The 26,938-nt window shown below is 41.6% G+C and overlaps 1 long non-coding RNA gene across 1 annotated transcript in view; it reads right to left on the bottom strand.

Annotated features, from left to right (window-relative positions):
- The window catches only part of LOC130303778 (uncharacterized), a 182,748-nt gene that overhangs the window by 32,708 nt on the left and 123,102 nt on the right, over nt 1-26,938 (bottom strand). The window contains exon 2 of the long non-coding RNA XR_008853808.1: nt 13,811-13,919. This is a non-coding gene — a long non-coding RNA (uncharacterized LOC130303778). The remainder of the gene's footprint in view (nt 1-13,810; nt 13,920-26,938) is intronic.

Genomic DNA, 26,938 nt, shown 5'->3' with positions numbered 1-26,938 from the left:
TATTAAGAGATATACTATCAGAAGGTATTTCCATTGTGTCCAGGAGAGGCCCCACTATTGGAACCAGAGTCTCACCTAGTTTATTTATCAGTCAAAGGGAAAGTGTAAAGGACCGGGACTGGTTGAGGAATATAGGTAATCGCAAATTAGGTCATACCAGATGCATTACTTGTACACAGATGGTAAATTCGAATACTGTAACGTCTTGCACAACGAGTAGGACACATAACATACACCAGTACATTAATTGTAACACCAAATCCATTATACACGTAGCAACATGTATAGTTTGCAATTTGCAGTATGTAGGATGCTCGGGGAATTCATTAAAAATGAGGTTTAGGAAACATATTACGGACGCGAAAAATACTTTAACAAGCATCTCCATGCTGTCACTTCATTTTAGAGAGTCCCATCTAGGGGATACCACCCATTTACGAGTATTAGGAGTGGAAAAAGTCACCTTAGGACCTAGGGGAGGCGATCTCAGAAAGAAACTATACAATAGAGAGGCACACTGGATGTTCCTCTTGGGTACAAGATACCCGCAAGGGTTAAATAAAAGATTGGATTTAATGTTGACGTGTGCTTAAATGGAATAAGAGTATATATCCGATGTATACAATTTACTGTCAACCGGGTATGTATAGTCCTTGGTCCAATACCCCCCGTTTTCCATATATATTAAAATCTTCGGAGTGTCGTAAATATATACTGGGGGGTGTTCACACAGGGGGATGCAGGCTATGCGGTCAATAGTTAACACATAAATACTTATATCTTGATTTATATGTATAATTCAAATTACTCAGTCCGGTAGGTACGGACTCCAAATGAGTATGTAAAAAAGAAAACATTTTTGGTGATGGAATATTTAGGAGTTGTATCCAATAACTAGTTTGTTGATTATTCGAAATTGAAACAAAAACCGCAGCATTTGCACCCTTGTGTGAACTTTCTTCAAATGACCTAATGTAATCATGATTCCCAATGCCATGTTTTGTAACCAACTGTTTTTAATTAAGATTCATGTGGTCATGTGACCAAACTCATGTGTATTTTAATCCGTACTATGGAGTGTATGTCTATCTACGACTAAGCACCTGAGCGTGCGAAACGCGTCAGTTTGTGTCCTGCCTTTAAGCGTGTGAATAAAGCCATTGACAAGTTTTACCTGCATCTTCCCGAGTGCCGGACGTTTTCTTGTGTGATATATATATGTATATATATATATATATATATATATATATATATCTACACAGCGCTTTTCAAGGTAGTAGGTGACATATTTGCTTCTATGAGAAAAATATATGGTTCCCTATTTACCATATAAAATGTAGAATATTGTATAAACAGTGTATTTAAAGCACAAAAATAGGGACTTTGAAAAATTATGTATATAATACAACTTACTATGAAAATGCGATGTCCTGTGCTAGTGTTCAGAGTTTCAATCTTGAGAAACTCACCCAATAAGTATAACGGGTCACGACAGGTGGTGGATCCTATGGGCCTGTGTGGATGATGACGTGAGCTGTGCCAGGGAGCAGAGTCTAAGGTGCTGCTGGTTTTCATCAGAGCTCGCCGCAAAGCAGGATGGTCTTTCTGCGGCAGGCGGCACCCAGGTCGCTACCCCTGGCACGACTTGTCCACACAGGTAGCTAGAAGGTGGCGTGGCATGGCATAGAAGGAGACTGGCAGAACATGGCAAGATGGCAGATAACACAGGTGCAGGGTAGGTAAGGTAGCAAGGAACAGGTACACGGTAACAGAGAAACAGGACTTTCACTATGGCAATAGGCAACCAAAGATCCGTCCGGGAACCAAGGGAGGAGCTGTTATTTAAGGACAGGGGACAGGTGTAGACACTTGATTAATTGAGCACTGGCCCTTTAAGTGAAAGAGCTCTGGCGCGTGTGCCCTAGGAGGCTGGGGCACGCACGCCGGGGCTGCAGGGACATGGAGAGGCAGAAGATAAGGGAGGTGAGTGACAGGCTGGGATTCACATGCGGGTGCGTCGCGCGATGCAAATCCCAGCCCCGCTGGCAGTGGATAAATAAGCAGAGAGCACCCACGGCCGGTGTGTCCGGCCAGAGCGCAGGTGTTACAATAAGGCTCTGTACCGATATGCTCCTTCACATACTGTCCTCCAGATGATGTGGATATAGCGATGTCCTTGCAGGTAATAATGTCCAAAGAAAAAACGAAGACCGCACTCACCAATCCAGGGAAAAAATGAAGACCGCACTCACCAATCCAGGGAACTGGATCAGCTTTATTCAGGAACTAAAACACAGCAACAAGCAGCGTATAGTACATCGTTCCAAACAGCATCATGTGACTCACCTGCCCCGCTATCCTTACCTGATGCTGTTTGGAACCATGTACTGCACGCTGCTTGTTGCCGTGTTTTAGTTCCTGAATAAAGCTGATACAGTTTCCTGGATTGGTGAGTGCGGTCTTCATTTTTTCTTTGGACATTGCTATTGTATGAACGTATCCTGCATCCCACACCCCGTACCAGGAACCAGGTTATTTGTGGTGGTGATCCGAAGAGGTCCCCGAGTGGTGCCGCCGCACTTGTTTGTTCTACCCGTTTGTGTCCTTGCAGGTAATGCTTGATAGCCCCAGATTGGGGATGTTTGAGAGACATCACCGGCTGTGTGTTTGGTGCGAGTGACATCACTACTGTGAACCTGAAGGGTCAGAAAGGCTTCCAACGCGTTTCAAAGGCAAATATGGCCTCCTACATCAGGGAGATTGCTATCTGTTCCTCTTATCCATTTAAAGGCTTCAGATATGAAGTTTTTATCATGTCACCTGCATTAATGAGAACAAGCTAGTTTGTTTATTTATGTATATTTTCTGTATATTCACTGGTCAGATGAGGCTATCTATTCTTTTAGGATACGCAAGAATGTTTCTATTGTTGAAATGAGTTTTCACTGAAAAAAAGCAAAAATCTCAAAGTCAATGTTTAATCCATGTGGAGCAAGAAAATTAAGTTGGAATATCCATTTTCCTTCCACCTTTGACATTTGTTTAATGTAGTTTCCTCCCCTCCCGGCGTTCTGAACATCTAGCTTTGGGCAGTCAGGGTGCTAGGTTTGGGCAGTCATGGTCGTCATTGCCCCCTCCATTAAAGTCTATGGGAAGGCGATTTATGACTATGGTTGCCCATCATTCAGCAGTGGATTACTAGGCTGCTGTGCCAAAGAACACAGGGGGTCCCAGCATCTGGACCCCTGTGATCAGATATCTTATCCCCTATCTTTTGGAAAGGGGATAAGATGTCTAGGGGCAAAGTACCCCTTTAACAACTAGATCAACATATTGGGAATCCTGTGTTAGGATATAAGGATTCTTCTAAAACAAAGAAGGGTTGTCACGATTCGGCTGGCTGGAGGTGGATCCTCTGTGCCAGAGAGGGATTGGCGTGGACCGTGTTGGTGGACCGGTTCTAAGTTGCTACTGGTATTCACCAGAGCCCGCCGCAAAGCGGGATGGTCTTGCAGTGGCGGTAGCAACCAGGTCGTATCCACCAGCAACGGCTCAACCTCTCTGACTGCTGAAGATAGGCGCGGTACAAGGGAGTAGACAAGAGCAAGGTCGGACGTAGCAGAAGGTCAGGGCAGGCAGCAAGGATCGTAGTCAGGGGCAACGGCAGGAGGTCTGGAACACAGGCTAGTAACACACAAGGAAACGCTTTCACTGGCACAATGGCAACAAGATCCGGCAAGGGAGTGCAGGGGAAGTGATGTATAAATAGGGAGTGCACAGGTGAATACACTAATTAAGCCTGCTGCGCCAATCAGTGGCGCAGTGGCCCTTTAAATTGCAGAGACCCGGCGCGCGCGCGCCCTAAGGAGCGGGGCCACGCGCGCCGGGACAAGACCGACGGGGAGCGAGTCAGGTACGGGAGCCGGGATGCGCATCGCGAGCAGGCGCCTCCCGCATCGCGAATCGCATCCCGGCTGAGAGAGATATTGTAGCGCACCCGGTCAGCAGGTCTGACCGTGGCGCTGCAAATGCGAGGAAGTTGCGAGCGCTCCGGGGAGGAGCGGGGACCCGGAGCGCTCGGCATAACAAGGGTGCTTCCTCGCGCAATATTGTAGAGCTCAAACAGTTTGATGGAGAAACCCTCTAGGAGTGTACTAACCTCCTAGAGTTGGCACAACTCTGTTATAGGCAAGGATAGATAAACCATTTTCACCCCTCCTGGTAATATCTGTTGCCCCCCACCTCCCATCGGGGACAGGGAATCCTTTTACAGTAAATACTATTATACAAGACAAAAGAGATCAGTGTTATTTACTAGATCTTCAGGCTGATGGGACAGTGAGTGAAGTCTGGGAACCTAAGAATGCCCATATGATCCCCGATCACCTGTAATCTGGTCCTGATTGCTTTTCTGAATGATCTGGTAATTAGATGCTATTTTTTACTATATGATGTGTAAAAGGCTAGATCACTTCTTTAGGTCTTTCCTTTGTATGGTTGATCATCACAAGATTTAGTGTCCACTATCTGTTCTGCTCTGTTCAATATCCTATTGGAATACTTTCTCTATAGTAATCTGTGTCTGGTGTCCTGATCATCTAACCTACCAGTATTGCTTTAATATTATCTGTAGGGTGGCTACTGTAGGCATGGAGGAGTGTTAACTGTATTACCAGCTACCGTTTTGTATCATCAAATATTTTATAAGGAGCACTTGCCATGAATGAACACGTTGACAACATTTGTATAGTACACAATAGTCATGTGTTCTCAATGATATTGAATTCACACAGTTACAAATTAGCATGTAATTATAGTTTTCAGTATCCATAGGAAACAATTGAATTATTCAGTTGCAAACAAATTCAAAAGCATACAATTACATCTGAAAGCTCGCTAAACTGTAAATAAGTCTTGTCTTAGAAAAGCCATTCATGACTGTCCCATAAAAAAAAATTGTCATTCATTGTAACCACAAAGCTGCATATTACCATAGGTGCAACTATAGCCAAAGCAGCTGCCTTTGGGGCCTATATTTTGAATGGACAACAGAGCAGAAGAAATTCTACATTCACCACAGATTAACACAGATTGTGCTACACCAAACCAAACAAAAAAAGTCATGTAGCTGGATGCTGCATGTGTATGTATGCATACTGTGATTCTCTGGAGCACTTCCTCCATTTCTTCTGGACTGGCAGGTTACAGTGTTAGTGTTATATAGTAATATCTAGAGGGATATCTAGACCCCAAAAGGGTCCCATAGCAAAATGACAGGAAACTGAAACCTCAACATAAGTAGCAATAACTAAAGGCATACAATAATAGTGATATATATATATATATATATATATATAGTATCTCACATAAATGATTCACATTTTTGTAAATATTTTATTATATATCATTTTATGAAACAACACTGAAGAAATGACTTTCTGCTACATTGTAAAAGTAGTGAGTGTACAACCTGTATAGCAGTGTTTAATGTTGTGTCACCTCAAAATAACTCAACACAACCATAAATGTCTAAACCTTGGCATTAAAAGTGAGGACACCCCTAAGTGGAAATGTCCACATTGGGCCCAATTAGCCATTTTCCCTTCCTTGTGTCAAGTGACTCCTTGGTGTTATAATGTTTCAGGTGTAAGTGGGGAGCAGGTGTTTTAAATGTGGTATTATTAGTTTTTAACTTTTAAATACTGGTCACTGGAAGTCTAACATGGCACCTAATGGCAAATAATTCTTTGAGGGTCTGAAAAAAAAAAAAAAAAAAATAAGAATTGTTGCTTTACATAAAGATGCCCAGGTATTAAAAATATTGCCAAGACCCTAAAACTGAGCTGTAGCATGGTAGGCAAGACCATACAGCTGTTTCACAGAACATGTTCCACTGAGAACAGGTCTTGCCATGGTCGACCAAAGAAGTTGAGTGCATGTGCACAGCGACAGTTCCAGAGGCTGTCTTTGGGAAATACACATATGAGTGCTGGCAGCATTGCTACAGAAGTTCAAGAGGTGGGGGGTCAGCCTGTCAGTGCTCAGAATATACACATAATATACGGATATACGCTACAAACTACATCAAATTTGTCCCTGGCTGTCTTCCCAGAAGGAAGCCTCTTCTAACGATGAAGCAGAAGAAAACCTACAATTTGCTGAATACAAGCAGACTAAGGACATGGATTACTGGAACCAAGTTTTCTGGTCGGATGAGACCAAGATAAACTTATTTAGTTTAGATGGTGTCAAGCATGTGTGGTGGTGACAAGATGAGAAGTACAAGTATGTCTTGCCTACAGTTAAGCATGGTGGGGGGGAGTGTCATGGTCTGGGCCTGCATGACTGTTGCTGGCACTGGGGATCTACAGTTCATTGAGAGAACCATGAATGCCAACATGTACTGTGACTATAGCAGTCACTGTACTGAAGCCTGAGCATGATCCCTTCCCTTGGGAGAGTGGGCCGTAGGGCAGTATTCCAACATTATAATGACCCCAAACTCACATCCAAAACCACCACTTTCTTGCTAAAGAAGCTGAGAGTAAAGGTGAAGCCAAACACAAAGCATGAGTATACCCAAATTACCCACATGTATGCACAGAGAGGCGCAGGAGCATCCACCCCTACGTCCATTTCGGAACAGCATCCTTCATTGGGAGGTGTCCTTCATCTGTTCCGAAACGGATGTAGGAGTGGACGCTCCTGTGGCTCTCTGTACATATGCTTTGTGTTATATATGTGTTCACTTGCTTGTGTAACCTGTATCCCATCTACTAGTGTGAGGATTACATCCTTAGTGGTGTAGCTCATTTTATATGCTATTTGTATATCATGGCATTTTTCTGAGTCAATCAGGAACGACCATTATCAGCTGCTGCTTGTGTCTTTTTAAATATTGTATTTTAATGTCTTTTTTTTTCTTGGACATCAGTAAAGATTTTGTATTTTCTACCTTGAGTTGCTGTCTGTTGCAACAATATTTTTTGTAGGTTGGTGATTCATAATAAATTCTGAAATTGTTATCTTTCTATTCCCTTGCATTCCCTTGCTGTAGGTTTGCTTACATGCCATACACTGCATGCAAGCAGCAATCCCAAGTACTCCAAGAATGGTTCCGACAAAAACACTATCTGGAACACATATTGAATAATGTGTATTGTAGAGTCAAAACTCAAACGGGGACATTTATCATTGTTGTTTTGGTAAGCGATTTCTGTAGGTATTTTTTTCTTGCTTTTGGTTTTGCTTATGTGTGACACATTTATTATACTCTCATGGTGGGTTGATAAATTTGGCTTACATAAGCAAAAAACAATAAATCACAAAAATGAAATGTGAGATATATGTTTTTTTTTTTTACATTTTTTACCACGTTTTTTTTCCTAAATGTACTAACTCATTTTTTTTCTTCTCATTTCAGATCCGTGTATCTTGTGGATTACTTTAGATTCAGGGGAGTACAGTGATCAGCATTTTTTTTTATTTAATGTTAATAAAATGGTTAATGAGGACTTTTGGGGGAGTGTTTTTTGGAATAATTTTTTTTAAACGTGTTGTTTTTTTTATTTACTTGACAGGCTTAGTAGTGGAAGCTGTATTATAGACAGATTCCATTACTAAGCTGAGGCTTAGCGTTAGCTCCCAAAACAGCTAGCACTAACCCCCAATTATTACCCCGGTACCCACCGCCATTGGGGTGCCGGGAGGAGCCGATACCAACAGGCCCGGAGTGTCAAATATGGCACTCCTGGGCCTAAGCGGTAACAGGCTGGTGTTATTTAGGCTGGGGAGGGCCAGTAACAATGGTCCTCGCCCACCCTGGTAACGTCAGGCTGTTGCTGCTTGGTTGGTATTTGGCTAAAAAAAAAAAAAGGGGTAATCTTATCTTTTTTTTCATAAATAATTAATTATTTAATAAAAAATACGCATAGGGTTTTCAGCCAAATACCAACCAAGCAGCAACAGCTTGACGTTACCAGGGTGGGCGAGGACCATTGTTTCTGGCCCTCCCCAGCCTAAATAACACCAGCCTGTTACCGCCTAGGCCCAGGAGCGCCATATTTGACGCTCCTGGCCTGTTGGTACCGGCTCTTCCCGGCACCCCTGTAGTGGTGGGTACCGGGGTAATAATTGGGGGTTATCGCTAGCTGTGTTGGGGCTAACACTAAGCCCAGGCTAAGTAATTGATTCTGTCTATAAGACGGCTTCCACTACTAAGCCTGTCAAGTAAATAAAAAAAAACACAACACGTTTCAAAAAAATGTATTCGAAAAAACACTCCCCCCACAAGCCTTTGTTAACCATTTTATTAACATTAAACAGATTTAAAAAAAACGCTGGTCATCGAAGCAGTCCACCAAATCCGAAGTAGTCCACAGGATACACGGATCTGAAATGAGAAAAAAAAAAGAAAAAGAAAAATGGGTTAATAATACATTTATTGTCACCCGTCCGTGCATGATTACAACTCCCAGCATGCCCTTACAGTAAGGATATGCTGGGAATTGTAGTGGGGGGGGGGGGGGTAACAATCTCCCACACCACATGACTACAACTCCCAGCATATCCTTACTGTAAGGGCATGCTGGGAGTTGTAGGGGGGCGTGTGACAAGCCTGTCACCTGCCCCCTGCCGCACAACTACAACTCCCAGCATGTCCTTACAGTAAGGGCATGCTGGGAGCTGTAGTAATGTGGTGCGGGAGATTGTCACCCCCTCCCTACAACTCCCAGCATGTCCTTACTGTACGGGCATGCTGGGAGTTGTAGTCGTGCCAGCCAGGGAAACAGGTGGTAATGCACTCCGCTCCCTGGCTGCAGTGATCAGAGAATCACTGTAATTTCATATTTTCCACCGGGTCACATGACACGGGACCCAGCGGGAAATTATAAATTACACTAAACTCTGCGGCACTGTGGTAAGGAGCCCGGGCTGACATAATACTGTAGCCACCCGGGACTTCCGCAGCCAGGCAGGGAGATGTGCAGAAGCCATCCCTGCCATCTCTCGGTGTGTACCGCAGTGCTGAGGGATGGCAGGGACGGCTCCTGCATGGAGATGATAGTTGACGGAACCCAGGCGGCTGAAGACTGATGCCAGCCTGGGCTCCGTTTAACATCTAGCAGAGCCGCGGTGCTTTTAGTCCCTAATGTAATATCAAATTTCGCGCTGGGTCCCGTGATTGGCTGCTCGGTCCCGGACAATCACAGGATCAAGGGGGAAATATGAAATTACAGTACGGGAAATAGAAACTCTGCGGCGCAGAGGTATGTTAACAGGAGCCTGGGCTGGCCTCACTCTGCAGCCGCCCGGGTTCCTCTGATTCTATCCCAGCTACCCTAATATAATGATGGGGATGGGGACACTGCTTTACATAACCCCCCTTGTCTTCTACCCGCCCGCGCCGCACATTGTCCGCCCGCTACAATACTGCAACTCCCAGCATGCTGGGAGTTGTAGTCTTGCAACAGGTAGCAGACAGATGGGAGATGTGCGGCGCAGGCGGGTGGGAGACAAGGGGGGGGATGTCATTAAGTTAGGGTAGCAGGGTTGGAATCAGACAGAGCCGGGTGGCTGCAGAGTGATGCCAGCCCGGGCTCCTTTGTACAGTTGCAATATATTTCCCTTCAAAGTAAAGAAATGAGATGCACTCACCCAAGCCTTTATCTTTCGGCAAACTTTATTTCTTGTTCATTAAAAAGGCACAGCGGGTAGATACGGGGGGAGCAGCCTCGCAGCAACAGAACTGTTTCTTGTGCGCCAAGCGCACTTCCTCGGGCTGAAGATTGTTTGCTGTGCTGCTTCTTACTGGATTGCACCCCCGTATAGCCACCCAGGTGTTTCTATCTAGCTTCCGTCTCCCATAGACTCTATCTGTGGATTGCAGTGCTGGACTTACTTTTTCTTTCTATATTGCGGATTGCAATATATTTCCCGCTGGAGTTGTGATCTCCGCCTCCAGCGGGAGATATAAAATTTGCTCCCAAAAGCCGTTTTGTAAGCCAACTTTGGGCTGGCTTACATTTACGCAGTTTTTGAGGGCTTGCGACTTTTTGTGTGACTTTCGCACTTTATAAATCCCCAAACACTGCAAAGTAAAAAAAAAATTTACTTTTGTAAGCTCTTTTGTAGCTTTTTGCTTACAGCCAAAAGTGGCACAAAAATTGCTTAAGTGCTAATGCGACTTTTTGTGCGACTTTTGTAAGCAAAAAAAAAGATCTAAATCCCTTGATAAATGTCCCACAAAGTGAGCAGGAATGTTGCACAAAGAAAAAAACATTGGATACGGATTCAGCCAAATTTTCCTCTAATTTCATCAGCACCTTTACAGAGAATTCCACAAAAATAAAAGGAATCATGCAGAAACATCTTTACGGAGCATATCCTCCATAAAGATGTTTACTTAACCCCTTAAGGATTCAGGGTTTTTCAGTTTTTGCACTTTTGTTTTTTCCTCCTTACCTTTTATAAATCCTAACCCTTTCATTTTTCCACCTAAAAATCCATACTATGGCTTATTTTTTGCATCACCAATTCTACTTTGCAGGGACATTAGTCATTTTACTCAAACATTCATGGCGAAACGGAAAAAAAATCATTGTGCGACAAAAACGAAGAAAAAACGCCATTTTGTAAATTTTGGGGGCTTCCGTTTCTACGCAGTGCATATTTCGGTAAAAATGACACCTTATCATTATTCTGTAGGTCCATAAGGTTAAAATGTTACCCTACTTATATAGGTTTCATTTTGTCGTACTTCTGGAAAAAATCATAACTACATGCAGGAAAATGTATACGTTTAAAAATGTCATCTTCTGACCCCCTATAACTTTTTTATTTTTCCACGTACAGGGCGGTATGAGGACTAATTTTTTGCGCCGTAATCTTATGTTTTTATCGGTACAATTTTTGCTTTGATCAGACTTTTTTATCACTTTTTATTAATTTTTTAATGGTATAAAAAGTGACCAAAAATACGCTTTTTTGGACTTTGGAATTTTTTTACGTGTACGCCATTGACCGTGCGGTTTAATTAACAATATATTTTTATAGTTCGGACATTTACGCACATACGCAGTTTTATTTTTTTTATGGGAAAAGGGGGGTGATTCAAACTTTTATTAGGAAAGGGGTTAAACGACCTTTATTAACACTTTTTTTTAAACTTTTTTTTGCAGTGTTATAGCCCCCATAGGGACCTATAACACTGCACACACTGATCTCTCATGCTGATCACTGGCATGTATTAACACGCCTGTGATCAGTGTTTTCGGTGCTTGACTGCTCCTGCCTGGATCTCAGGCACTGAGCAGTCATTCATCGATCAGACACCGAGGAGGCAGGTAAGGGCCCTCCCGGTGTCCTGTAAGCTGTTCGGGATGTCGCGATTTCACCGCGGTGGTCCCGAACAGCCCGACTGAGCAGCCGGTTTACTTTCCCTTTCACTTCAGACACGGCGGTCAGCTTTGATCGCCACGTCTGAAGGGTTAATACAAGGCATCACCGCAATCGTGATGTCCTGTATTAGTCGCGGTTAGCGGCCATTGATAGCCACCGTGACCCCGCGGCATATCGCGGGAGTCGGCGGAGGACGTACATATATGTCCTTCGTCATTAAGGGGTTAAAAAAGCTGTTACCGGATCATCCAAGAAGGACATATAGGGGTGCCCCCTCACTTAAAAGTCTCCTTGCACCAGGTCAAGTAAGGCAACATCGATCTAATAATAATTCTCAGAACATCATACAGGTAAGCAAATCACCCATGGTGCTGTCCAATTCACATCATTCTCTTCTGGTGAAGTTTTCAATATAAAATCTCACCTAACATGTCAAACTAATCATGCTATTTATTTGATCCAATGCCGTCACTGCAGTCTGCAATATGTAGAGTGCACCACCCAACCATAACATTGCAGACTCAATCAACATAGGCAAAACAATAAAAAGAAATTTATTTCCAGACATTGCACCAATTTTCATCCAGACTCTGACGATCCAGTTTCCATTACTCAGAACGACTGGGTAATGGACAACAAGACCAACCAATTTGAGGCACTAAAACGCCTGGAAATATTCTGGATGTACAAACTAGCTACTATAGCGCCTGATGGTCTTAATGAAATTACCAAAGTTTTCATGTGATTACTTAAAGTTTTCAAGTGATTCACTTTTGTATTTTCTCATACAGTATAACACTATTTACTATTTCCCATAATTATCTCATAGGAGTTTTGTTCACTCTGTCACTTCACGCGGCGCGCTTTACGACCGCTGCATACGCTATTAAATGTAACAGGCTTATGCTATATGCTATTTTTATAGTAAGTTTGTATTTGTTATAATTCTAGAGGTATTTTTATATTATTAGCTGCATAGTACGTTACTATGTTTTATTAGCTGCATAGTATGTTACTTTGTTTTATGCAGACTCTTGTTATTGAACTTATGTCTGTGTGACATCACTAAGATTACCCGGAACAATTTTACCTTCATGTTTTTAATGCCTTACTACTTTGTACTTTGTAGTGCCTGGCGAAGAGCCCTGTCTGGGCTAAAAACGCTAATTGTGCGTAGCAATTTTTACTCAATAAACCAGTAACTTTACTTCTTTGCGCACATCTTTTGGAGAAGCGCCTTATGAGAAGTCTCAGTTTTACTGCCGTGTGCCATCTGCTCACTCCTTGTTTGCACTACATGCTGTTGCATAGAGAGGGCAGCTAAGCTTAGCAGTGTAATAGAGAGGACTCCCAGGACTCCATCCTCAGCATGCAGTGCACATGTGTGGATAACAGCAGGGACATGCAAGGGAAAGAGAAAAAAAAAAAAAAACATGATGAATTCAGAACCGATTTTAGAGGTTTCAGAATCACTGTAAACTAAACATAGAAATAGTCAAATTTATTTTATTTATCTTTGAAGGAAGTGTCCAGCATTTTCTAGTTTTTCTATGTGATCAAGCTGGGTTTCACTGTAGCTTTGCAACTCTATCATTGAGACTGTTATAACTGGATTTTGCAAGGTAATATTTAGTAAAGATTCCACGTTGTTTGCAAGTTTTGCAAGTGTCAGGATTTATTATTCCGGCAGTTCCTACTAAACTCTATTTGACAAAAGGATTGCTGGGCCCACAGGGACCATCAGGTTAGTAAGATCACCCTGCCAAGTGACACTGCCTTATATTGCTATCAAGGGACTACTACTTCCAGATAGCCTTTATTGCCACACCTATTCTTCCCCCGAGCACCACATATGCCATATGGACAAAATTATTGGACCCCACCTAATTATTGATATTAAGTGTATAATTTAGTCCCAATTCCACCAATGTATAGAATGCCTGACCTACCAATACAGTCACCTTTACAAACATTTGTGGAAAAAATTGATCATTCTAAAGAGCTCACAGAATATCAATGGTACTATAATAGGATGTCACTGCTGCAACAAGATTGTTCATGAAATTTCTTCCCTCCTTCTGCATCAGCTGTGAGTGGTATTATGTGGAAGCGCTTAGGAACCACAGCAACAACACTTCTCTTTCTGGCAGTCTGATGGACCAGTCTGGGTTTGGTTAATCTCAGGAGAATATTACCTGGCTGACTGCACAGTGCCAACTGTAAAGTTTAGTGGAGGAGGGATAATGCTATTATGTCCTAAAGAAAACTTAGAAGATTTTGGGATTCTGCTATAGTCATCGTAAGATTCTTCTAAGCATTTTTAAATATAAATAGTTGTTGCTATGCTACTATTTCATCAACACATTTGTAAACATGTTTCTCAACAAGGAATTATCATCAGGGTCATTACCTTTTCTCACGGACAAATCATTAGCCCCTATAGCCGTCCTCCTCTTAAGCTGTTCTCATGATGCCTAGCAATACTCACATCATCTTCCCATAAACTGCAGCAGCAACGGCTGTAAAAACATGAGACATCACTAGTTATTGCAACATATCTCAGGAATACTTAATAAAATGATACGTATATGACAGATATATAGCAGTTATCTATCAACCTATCTATAGAAGATGAAGTAGCACTTCATGACATTTGCTTGTCAGAAAAATAGATCACGATGTACAGTCATATTGACAGTATAATAGCTGATTTTATTGCACTGTATGAGACGATGTTTTGACATTTATTTTAGTTTCCTGTAATATAATACATCTTCATTTTTATCCTTATGTTAAAACTATAAAGTCAGAATACTGTAGTACAAGTTATTCTAGTTTCATGTTCAATACAGCACTCATACTATCATCAGACATGCATTTCCTAGCAGTTTGTGTTCTATTAATACGGATACAAAATTCTATTAAAGGCTTCTTTGTCACATTCAAAAGTGTGACATATCTTATTTTTCTAGCTTCCATTAAAGCTTTTCATTGATGGTGTATCATTTCAGGGTTTCACAGCATGTTTCTCTGTCCTTTGCCCACCAACTACATCAACTCAAATATTTTTTCTCCATTACACTTCTCAAAAAAGAAGAACGAAACATCCAGATTATGTAAGTGCTCCTCTGAACCTGACCTGCCTCTTTTAGAGGAAGAAAGCCTGCAGTATTTTGCTGAAATAAGTAGTCCATCATCTTTTCTAATGCTAGTTATTAGCCTGGCTTTGAACATAGTGCATCTAATAGTAATCAAAATGTTTGAATATCTTTTATAATATATACTTATTTATATATTCATGGCTTGCATGCATTGCAAGTTACTCAGAAGTTTCAGGTTAATATTTATTACATTTCCATCTATTCATTGCAATGTTATTAAATGAAACATGACCCTAAGTCTGCTGCTCAGATGTTTATTAAAATGTCTACGCCTCCAAACTGTGTGGACAAAACTCTTAAATTCTAAATAATGAAATGCAAATAAATAAACTAAAGAAGACCCCTAGCAGAAACATAGCTGTCCATTTTTGCATCCCCATCTGATGTCTAACTAACTCTGGATCTTTACAATGTATATTGAGTTCACTTCCTTGCAGTACAGACTTCTGTCTGCTTCTGATCAGACACCATCATTTTTTCTAGGAACATATGGGGTATCTCCGTAGTCGGGAGAAATTGCATTACAAATTTTGGGGGGCTTTTTTCCCTTTTACCTCTTGTCAAAATGAAAAGTATAGGACAACACCAGAATGTTAGTGTAAAAAAATTATCTTTTTACACTAACATGCTGGTGTAGACCCAAACTTCTCCTTTTCATAAGGGGTTAAAGGAGAGAAATACCCCAAAATTTGTTAGGCAAATTTTACCGAGTACGGCGATACCCCATATGTGACCCTAAACTGTTGACTTGAAATACTACAGGGCTCCTGTGAGAGCGCCATGTATTTGAGGACTAAATTAGGGAATTGCATAGGGGTGGACATAGGGGATTTCTACGCCAGTGATTCCCAAACAGGGTGCCTCCAGCTGTTGCAAAACTCCCAGCATGCCTGGACAGTCAATGGCTGTCCGGTAATACTGGGGAGATGTTTTGCAACAGCTGGATGCTCAGTTTAGTAAACAGTGGCGTACCAGACATTTTTCATTTTTATTGGGGAGGGGAGGGGGGCTGTGTAGGGGTATGTGTATATGTAGTGTTTTTTACTTTTTATTTAGTGTGGTGTAGTGTTTTTAGGGTACAGTCACATGAGCGGGGGTTCACAGTAGTTTCCCGCTGAGAGTTTCAGCTAGAAGCACACTGTAAGCCCCTGCCCATGTGAATGTACCCTGTACATTCACATTGGGGGAGAGGGGGGGGGGGGATGCAGCGAGTTGCATGCAGGGAGTTGTAGTTTTGCAACAGCTGGAGGCACAATGGTTGCGAAACACTGAGAGTTTGTTACCTAACTCAGTGTTTCACAACCAGTGCGCCTCCAGCTGTTGCAAAACTACAACTCCCAGCAGGCATGGTCTGTCAGTGCATGCTGAGAATTGTAGTTTTGCAGCATCTGGAGGGCCAAAGTTTACAGACCCCTGTATAGTGGTCTGAAAACTGTGGCCCTGCAGATGTTGCAAAACTACAAGTCCAAGCATGGCCAGGCATGCTGGAAGTTGTAGTTCTGCAACATATAGAGGGCCAGATGTATGCGAACGTCCTTGGTCCTTAAAGACCCTGAAGTCAGGACATTCACATATCTCCTATGTCCCCAACATGTTAATTAAGCTAAATAGCATGGAAAGTGCCTAAACATACGTTTACCAAACAGGGTGCCTCCAGCTGTCCAGGCATGCTGGGAGATGTAGTTTTGCAACAGCTGAAGACACACTGTTTGGGAAAGACTGCTATCTGATCTCATATCATAACTTTTAAACTACTCTAAAATGCAGTTAAATATAATGAAATTACAGTGGTGAAATTACTTACACAAATTAGCAGTTTTTCCTCACTTGATGTAAAGTTACTCCCCACCATCTTCGCAGGGCAGCAGAAAATCGCGATGTGAACCGCAACTGGCAAAGATCCAGGAAATTAACTCCGTTCTCGCCTGATGTGCGCATGCGCAGACTAGCAAAATTTTGCAATAATATTTTCGCAATATTTTCGCAATGGCGAAATTCCGCAATAAAAAAACGGCACGAATATTCGAATTTCACGAATATTCGTCCTCATATTCGCGAAATATCGCAAATTCGAATATGGCATATGCCGCTCAACACTAGTAAAAAGTACTCTTTATCAAAGCGAAAATAATTGTTTGTCAAAACAAATTCTAACAAACTCATAAGAAAAAATAATTTTCTATTATCTAGAGTCTCATTTTTGGCAAGGGCTTCTCGTACACATTCAATACCTTCCTCCTGGGGGATATTGGTATACAAACTCTGTACATCCAAAGTACAAAGAAAAGTAACATCAGTGGTGGAAATAACTTCAATTTGTAACAAAAAATCTGTGGTATCAATCAAACATCTAGATAATTTTTTCACTTCTTTTTGCAAAAAACTATCGACAAGGATCGCAAGAGGCTGCAACAGGGAGCCCGATCCGGAAACGATCGGACGCCCCGGCAGCCTGTCGTGATCCTTGTGGACCTTAGGAATGGTATACAAAACCGGTACTCTTGGATATTCTGTAATCAATGACTTTAACATTTTTTCTGAAATAATACCTTCTTGATAACTGTGTAATGTAAGTATCAACCATTTTTTTATATTCACAAGTAGGATCTTTCTTTAATCTAGTGTATACTTTTTCATCAGCCAACTGCCCCAATATTTCAGATACGTAATAATCTTTATTCATAGTGACAATGGCCCCTCCCTTGTCAGCCCTCTTGATGACAACGGAGGGGTCATTTTGCAATGCTCTAAGACCTACCTTCTCTTTCTGACAGAGAAAAAGTTATCATTCTCCTTCAACATTTAAGGGGCTACCTAGGAGTCAGCTTATACGAGCCAGTAGAATAACTAGCACAGATGAAGAATATGAAAATGTAGGAACAAAAATTGTACAAAAATTCGAACAGAAAGGTTATTTGAAAAAACAGATTGAAAAAGAAAAAATTGAGGTAAAAAAAATGTACTAGGCAACAATTAAGAATTCGTTCAAAAAAACAAAATAACGAAAAAAAAATAGAGTATTATGCGTTACCACGTATGATAAAAGAAGTAATGTTTTAAAGAAAACAATACACAAATATTGGGGTTTATTAAGAGCTGACCCCAAATATGGCGCACTATTTAAAATTTTCCTATGCATATAAATAAGAGAGGACAGTCGGTAGGTAATAAATTAATCAGAAGTGATATTTAATTTAAAAAAAACAGGATAGACAAACATTTTAGCATCACGGGGACAGGGTACATTTGCCTGTCTCATGCTTGTCTCGCATGAATAAGGGGGTCCGCCCCTAAAACGTTGTACCATGACTGATGAAAGCACCAATATTGCTGCTATAGCACCAATATTGCTGCTATGAAGTTGCTTGTTTATGTAACTAAGTGAGTCCTGCGAGACGGTTTTGTGCAATATTATGAAACAAGAAAAATAAAGCCGGAAGAATCTTCCTGATAACAGTGAGTCATTGCATTTTATTACTCACAAAACAAATACTGTTTAATGTTGGCATGCTGCAAGCATTTGAATAGCCCTACACACGTGTAGGAATCTATGTGCTGCCTAAAGGGGGGATCTAACTATGTGATTCCTAAAGGGGGGCTCTATGTGCTGCCTAAAGGGGGATAAAGCACGTTATTCCAAAGAATTTAGGAATAATAGGTGATTTATTCCCTTTATGGATTAAAACCAGACTCTGCATTAACTATGTAATTTTCCATGGGAGTTTTGCCATGGATCCCCCTCCAGCACGCCACAGTCCAGGTATTAGTCCAGGTATTAGTCCCCAGGGATGAGCCAACTCCTGGACAGTCTGTGGTGCAACGAGACGTTGGTGAATGAAGCGGGACATGATGTCCCAGATGTGCTCATTTGGATTCAGGTATGGGGAATGGGCAGGTCAGTCCATAGCATCAATACCTTCCTCTTGCAGGAAGTGCTGACTCACTCCAGCTAATTGTCTAGCACTGTCTTGCATTAGGAGGAACCCAGGGACAACCTCATCAGCATATGGTCTCACAAGGCGTCTGAGGATCTCATCTCGTGACCTAATGGCAGTCAGGCTACCTCTGGCAAGCACATGGAGGGCTGTGCAGCCCCCAAAGAAATGCCACCACACACCATTACTGACCCACCGCCAAACCGGTCATGCTGGAGGATGTTGCAGGCAGCAGAAAGTTCTCCACAGTGTCCCCAGATTCTGTCACATCTGTCATATGTGCTACCCCCGCCTCTGTGCAAGGGGGATCAGGCGGAGCACTGCCAGAGCCCTGCAAAATGACCTTCAGCAGGCCATGCACATGTGCATGTGTTTCTGACCGTTTGAGTGGACACATGCACATTTGTGGCCGGCTGGAGGTAATTTTGCAGGGCTCTGGCAGAGTTCCTCCTGCTCCTCCTTGCACAAAGGCAGAGGTAGCGGTCCTGCTGCTCGGTTGTTGTCCTCCTACGCCCTCCTCCACGTCTCCTGATGTACTGGCCTGTCTCCTGGTAGCACCTCCATGCTCTTGACACTACGCTGATAGACACAGCAAACCTTCTTGCCAAGCTCGCATCGATGTGCCATCCAACCTGGATGAGCTGCACTACCTGAGTCACTTGTGTGGGTTGTAGACTCCGTCTCATGCTACCACTAGAGTGAAAGCACCGCCAGCATTCAAAGGTGCAAGGAAGCATAGGAACTGAGAAGCGGTCTGTGGTCACCACCTGCAGAACCACTCCTTTGTTGGGGGTGCCTTGCTAATTGCCTATAATTTCCACTTGTTATCTGTTTCATTTGCACAACAACATGTGAAATTGATTGTCAATCAGTGTTGCTTCCTGAGTGGACAGTGTGATTTCACAGAAGTGTGATTGAATTGCAGTTGCATTATGTTGTTTAAGTGTTCCCTTTATTTTTTTGAGCAGTGTGGTAGGTTTAAAATTGTCCCCTATAACATTTTTATTTTTCCGCATATGGGGCAATACGAGGGCTCATTTTTTTATGCCGTGGTCTGTAGTTTTTATCGGTACCATTTTTGTTTTGATGGGACTTTTTAATTAGCTTTTTATAAAAAAAATTTAGGACCAAAAATGCAATATTTTGGACTTTGGTTTTTTGTTTACGTGTACGCTATCGTCTGTGCGGTTTACCTAACCTTATATTTTAAAAGTTCAGACATTTATGCATGCGGCAATACCACATACGTTTGTTTATTTTTTATTACATTATTTTATAAAAAAAAAAAAAAGATAATAATGAAAATGGGAGGTGATTCAAACTTTTCTTAGGGGTTTATTTACATTTTTGTAACTTTTTTTTTTTTTTTAACACTTTGACTCAGCATTGATCAGTGTTATCAGTGCTCTGCTGCTTTAGCCTGCCATTGCTGGCTGGGGACATCAGAGCACCGGTCGGATGGCTAGGAGGCATGTAAGGGCCCTCCCGCTGTCCTCTCAGCTGATCTGGATATCGTGATTTCACCGTAACGATCCCGATCAGCTCCGACATTTTTAAATGCTGCAATCAACTTTGATCACAGCATCTAAATGGTTAATGCCAGCATCAGCATGATCGGTGATGTCTGGCATTAACCCTGGGCCCTGGCTGCTGATAGTTCGTGAGCATGCTTTGAACAGTAGTAACAAGACCAGGAAGTAAAGGTACGCCCTGCACCCTTAACTACCAGGACAAAAGGGCGTACCAATATGCCATGCATCCTTAACAGGGTAAAGCGTTAGTATGCACTGCTTATCTGTCCCCCACCTATCACTGTCAACATTACCTATTTAGGGTTCACCTGCTCACCTGTGCCGTACCAATATTTTGGTTTAATCCATTGCAAAAGTATTATGTGAAGATGATCTGAAATCTTGTGTTTGACTGGTGAGTCTCCTGTATGGTATTGACCAATGTGTAATAAAGGGTTAAAATCTAGATAGTAATTAGATTTGGCTCCTATGTTTGGCCCAAAGTCAAACTGATTGGGTAGTACAGTGGGTCTACACCCATTGCTGTTACATGATAACACATTTTTTTCAAGAATAGTTTTGATGGTGCCATAGCAATATAGCTTTGGTAGTGCTGTAATCGTGCTGACCCAGAGGAAAAAGTGATGCTATTTTACCCCATCGTGAATAGCATAACTTAAAAACACAAAAAATAAATAATAATATATTTTTTCCAGTACCTCACAAAAAGAGTTAATAAAAGTTAGCCAATAAGATATAGGAACACCATAAAAAAATGTCCTGCAAAAGCAAGCTCTTGATGACTATGTTGATGGGAAAAATAAAAAGTTACAGCTTCTTGAACATTCACAATGACTTTTGATGCTGGTTTGCTTTAGTTAAATTATGCCCCGGTATTATTATGGTAAAGATCATAATTTTATAATTTTCTGACCTCACAAAATGGAGTCACACAAAGTTTTTTCCTTTCATGTAAATCTAACTTCTGGTCCAACACAAATTATCTGCGTCATCATTGCATTTTGAGAGCACTTTTCAATACAAAAGCAATAAGGAGCATTTATGTGTATTTAATGGGGACAAAGTGGTTGTAAAAGAAACAGAGGTTATATAAATGATCCTTTTTCTATTGGTGAAATATATCAATTTATTGCTTTTCACAAGACACAAATTGTTCAGTACAGAACCCACATGTAGGTCATTATTTAACATCTAGAAAAGCTAAAGAATAGTAAAGGAAAAAAAGAAAGCATTGAGTGATTGTGTGACCCTATGCCATGCTGTAATTGCTCGAAGGAAGCATAAACAAAAAGTAATACATACCATCACCACTTCATTGCTTCCCAATGGGTTATAATATGTCAGCAAGCAAGATTATACAATAAGAGTGATGGGTAACAATAATATTGAAAAGTTTTATTGTACCCTAGATTTTCTTTTATTTAGATTATTATCTCAGGAAACCTTGAAGTTTCCTCTTTTTGTCTATTGTGTAAAATTGCTAACACATCATAGATGCCACTTGTTTCCCAGCTCTCCTAAACTCTTAAGATAAGCTCTTTCAAAAACCTCTGCTCTTGTTTGCTAGGTTACATTTCCCTGTAATGCCCACACAGTTTGTTTAGTAGAAAGCATTTTGGTATACGAGTTGCAAAGCAATGAGAAATTTAAATCTATCATAAGTAAAATGTGACTCGGCTGTAAACAAAGGTCTTCTAAATATTCATAAGTAAGATAGAGCTTTAAATAACGCAGTCACAATGAATGACACCGTGTGTAATGCTAGTATTTTATATGTCACCTGTTCAATTACTGCACTGAGATGTGTGAGTCACAATAAATGTACATCAAATCTAATGTAATGAAAAAGGAAGAACTCCCCTTGTGACGGACTGACTCCGCCAAAAGTGACTTCTACTTCCCGATGACAAGCTCCAGCATATCACACGCAATATCCCCAGGCAGAACTAGAGATTATTGCATTCTTGTACCCAAAGAACCAGGCAACACCAGTCTTCCGGTATAAAATCAGAACCCTTTATTGAGGAACAATTGTCTTCTTTTATAGGAAGGACATCACAGGGGGAAGGGTCAGTAAAGACAATACAGGTGACGGTAAGTCTGGGAGATAATCCAATAAAGCTGATTAGCTCTCCCTATACAGTGCCTTGAGTGCAAAAGGTGGAGGTGTGCAGAAGTTGGACTGTGTGCAAACAGGAGAAGCATTTGTAGAATTAGTGTATTGTACAAAAGGTGAACCGTGTGCAAAAGTGGACCGTGTGCAAAATGTGAACCATGTGCAAAAAGGTGTATTGTGTAAAGGAGGTGGATAGTGTGCAAAAGGTAGACCATGTGCAGAAAGGTGTATTGTGCACAGAAAGTGGACCGTGTGCAAAAAGTGTATGAAAACAGTAAATAAAAGTATTTTAATTCTGAGCTTTATGTCACTGGACAACATCAACTGAGGGGTACAAATAGTGATGTCCTAAATAGAGATGAGCGAACTTTTCAAAAATTTGATTCGGCCGATTCGCCGAATTTTTCCAAAAAGTTTTATTTGCGGCGAATCGATGTTAAAAAAGGCTATTTCTAGCCTACATACAGCCTCTATAGGGGTATAGAACACTTTGCTGTGTCGTAAAACGCATATGGAGTGTGCTGGGGTAGTGAAATAATACTGTTATTCAGAATAGCATGCAGATTACCGGTATCGCTCTTAGAATCACTGCCGCACAGCAGCGCAATGACAGAGCCTGGTGGTGGCATCAGTGTCAGGAGACCATATAGCGACTGAATGACATAGCGTGGACATAGCGTGGCAAGATGAGACCATTTAGTGGCGGAATGGCACAGCGTGGAGTCTGCTTATGCACTAGTACACTACACACCAGGGCTTCACAATCCACCCTCAAAAAATAACACAATATATGAAATTTTTGTCAAAGATTTCTCATTGGTAGCACCCGCTATCCAAAAATTTGAAATCTCCAGAACCAGGCCCCCCCCCTGTGGCATCAGTAACCCATATATTGCCTGCATGACACAGCCTGGAGTTGGCTGATGCAAGAGTACACACCAGGGCTTCACAATCCCCCCCCCCCAAAAAAAAAAACAACACAATATATGACATTTTTGTCAAAGATTTCTCATTGGTAGCACCCGCTATCCAAAAATTTGAAATCTCCAGAACCAGGCCCCACCCCTGTGGCATCAGTAACCCATATATTGCCTGAATGACACAGCCTGGAGTTGGCTGATGCAAGAGTACACACCAGGGCTTCACAATCCCCCCCAAAAAACCAACACAATATATGAAATTTTTGTCAAAGATTTCTCATTGGTAGCACCCGCTATCCAAAAGTTTGAAATTTCAAGATCCAGGCCCCACCTCTGCGGCATCAGGAACCCATATATTGCCTGTAGGACACAGCCTGGAGTTGGCTGAAGCACCAGTACACACCAGGGCTTCACAATATCCCCTCCAAAATCAACACAATGAGAAATGTTTGTCAAAGATTTCTCATTGGTAGCATCCGCTATCCAAAAATTTGAAATTTCCAGAACCAGGCCCCACCCATGTGGCATCAGTAACCCATATATTGCCTGCATGACACAGCCTGGAGTTGGCTGATGCAAGAGTACACAACAGGGCTTCACAATCCCCCCCCAAAAAAAACAACACAATATATGAAATTTTTGTCAAAGATTTCACATTGGTAGCACCCGCTATCCAAAAATTTGAAATTTCAAGACCCAGGCCCCACCTCTGCGGCATCAGGAACCCATATATTGCCTGAAGGACACAGCCTGGAGTTGGCTGATGCACCAGTACACACCTGGGCTTCACAATCCCCTCCAAAAAACAACAAAATTTTAGAAATTTTTTAAAGAAATACCTTTGTGTAAGAACAAGCACATATCCAACAGTTCACAAGACTCTATAATGCAGGACGGTGGACCACTCAAAGACATTCTTCTCAAAAATAATAAACCACACAATGTTTGAAATTTTTTTACAAAAACTAATTCAATATGTGTGTAAGCGCATCTGTCTCCAAAAGATCAGATCACCAAAGGACTTTTTTCGGCCAAAATGATGAAACAGAGTTAAGCCCTGTCTGTATTTTTTTCTTTTTTTCATTAAAAAATCACACGCAACAAGCGTTCCGTTGTATAAAGATTAGCATTCTGGAAAATTCTATTTTATTACTGATAAAATTATCAGTAAATAAAAAAAAAACACTACCCAAGAGTGTTTAATTACCCCATACATTGCACCAGGAGCAGTCAAGAGTAGGCCTCAGCAGTACCCAAGAGGCTTTAATAACCCCTTACCTTTGCACGATCAATTGCGAGATCAAGCAATACCAGGTGTGCTATGCCCTCTGATTTCCGGGGCCGCAGGCGTGCTCCACTGAACGGATTAGCGTGTCTCTATCTTTCATCGACTGGTGCTGGTAACCCGCTAACTCCTGGAAAGGTAAGCTGCCCCGAAGCAGGTGGTCTCCCCCGGACACGTTTGGCTCCAGAATTGCCACTACTGCCACACCACGCTGACTGCCAACCGTGCTACCGCCTTGCTGACTCAAGGGCAACCTGCAACTCTCTTCTCCCGATGATGAAACCCCCTTCTCCTGAGATCGAGCAATAACAGGTGTGTTATGCCCTCAGATGTACGGGGCCGCAGGCGCGCTCCACTGAACGGATTAGGGTGTGTCTATCTTTTTTTGTAGCACCCGCAATCCAAAAATTTTAAATTTCCAGGCCCAGGCCCCACCTCTGTGGCATCAGGAACCCATTTATTGCCTGAAGGACAAAGCCTGGAGTTGGCTGATGCACCAGTACACACAGGGCTTCACAATCCGCCCCAAAATCAACAAAATTGTAAAAAAAAAAAAAATTTTATTTACATTTTTGTGTAAGCACAAGTGCATATCCAACATTTCAGAAGACTCTATAAGGCAGGACGGTGGACCACCCAAAGACTTTCTTCTCAAAAATAATGAACCACATAATTGTTGAATTTTTTTTTTTTTAAATTGAAATTCCTAGACCCAGGCCCCACCTCAGCTGCATCAGTAACCCATAGATTGCCTGAAAGACACAGCCTGGAGTTGGCTGATGCACGAGTACACACCCGGGCTTCACAATCCACCCCCAAAAAAACACAATTTTTTTTTAAATTGTCTGACAAAATAACTTTTTGTTAAAACAAGCGCATATACAGCAGTTCAGAAGACTCTATAATGCAGGACGGTGGACCACCCAAAGACATTCTTCTATAATATAACAAACCACACAATATGTTCAAATTTTTTTAAATAATTGAAATTCCAAGACCAAGGCCCCACCTCTGCTGCATCAGTAACCCATATATTGCCTAACGGACACAGACTGGAGTTGACTTATGCATGAGTACACACTACATACCCGTCACCTGGGCTTCACAATCCACCCCCAAAAAATGCAAAATTTTATCGAAATTGTCGGACAAAATACCTTTTTTTTTAAAAAAAAAAAAAAAGCGCATATACAGCAGTTCAGAAGACTCTATAATGCAGGATGGTGGACCACCCAAAGAAATTCTTCTCAAAAGTAATAAACCACACAATGTTTGAAATTTGGTTAAAAAAATTATTACATGTGTGTAAGTGCATCTGTCTCCAAAAAATCAGATGGCAAAATGATTCTATTCGCCAAAAATGATTAAGAAGAGTTAATCCCATGTTGATTTAATTCGATAAGGGAAAGATACACGGAACGTCTTTTTACCGCTGCCCTTTGACGCAGTTTGAGGTAACGCTAGACAGATTACTTCTAATTCATATTAAGAAATGTATGCCCATATGACAGCACCTTTAGTTGCCTTAGATTGTGAACAGGAGTTCATTGTATCTTTGAAGGTATTGACTTTTTTGATTCATGCTCAAGCAATGTTGATTTACAGCTTTGTCAATTTATGCTTCACAACTTTGTCTTATATTGGTTGAAAAAACTAAATAAAGATTTGAAAAAAAAAAAGAAGAGTTAATCCCTCTCCATCTATTTTTTTTTTCATTAAAAAATCACACGCAACAAGCGTTCCGTTGTGTAACGGTTAGCATTCTGCAAAATTCTATTTTATTACTGATAAAATTACCAGTAAATTTAACAATAACATACCGAAGAGTGTTTAATTACCCCATACATTGCACCAGGAGCAGTCAGGAGTAGGCCTCAGCAGTACCCAAGAGGCTTTAATAACCCCTTACCTTGCCCGATCAATTGCGAGATCGAGCAATAACAGGTGTGTTATGGCCTCAGATGTCCTGGGCCGCACTAGCGCTCCACTGAACGGATTAGCGTCTCTCTATCTTTCAAGGACAGGTGCGTGTTGCACGCTGAAACCAGTTCGTGATAGGGATATGGCCTATGCCGCTCAACACTAATTATTTAATCTTAAAACGAGGAATTACCAGTAAGTGAGGGTCATGAGCTGGCTTTATTAAGTCCCTGCCCTTTGTACACACCGCCCGTCGCTATAAGCGATTGGATTAATTAGTGAGTTGGTTAGTGAGGTCCTCAGATCGGCCCAGGCGGGGTAGGAGAAGGCCCTGGCAGAGCGCCGAGAATTTAACGATCATTGTTGAAATTTGCATTAAGCATGTATTTAGCTACTGCTAAACATCCAAAAATGTAAGGCCCAAGGCCAGAGGCACCAGGGAGGCAAGTAGTTCCTGAAAGACACAGAATGAGTCTGGAGCATGCATTTGCAGTACCCAAGATGTTTTCATAACCCCTTACATTTAAAGATCAATGTTTACATTTGCATTAAGCATGTATTTAGCTACTGCTAAACTTCAAAAAATTATAGGCCTAAGGCCTGAGGCACCAGGGAGGCAAGTAGTTTGTGAAAGACACAGAATGAGTCTGGAGCAGTCATTCGCAGTAC

Source organism: Hyla sarda, chromosome 1 (genome assembly GCF_029499605.1).
Source record: "Hyla sarda isolate aHylSar1 chromosome 1, aHylSar1.hap1, whole genome shotgun sequence".
Taxonomy (NCBI): Eukaryota; Metazoa; Chordata; class Amphibia; order Anura; family Hylidae; genus Hyla; species Hyla sarda.
The sequence above is the reverse complement of the archived record's forward strand: the minus strand, read 5'-3'. Positions and strand labels throughout refer to the sequence as shown.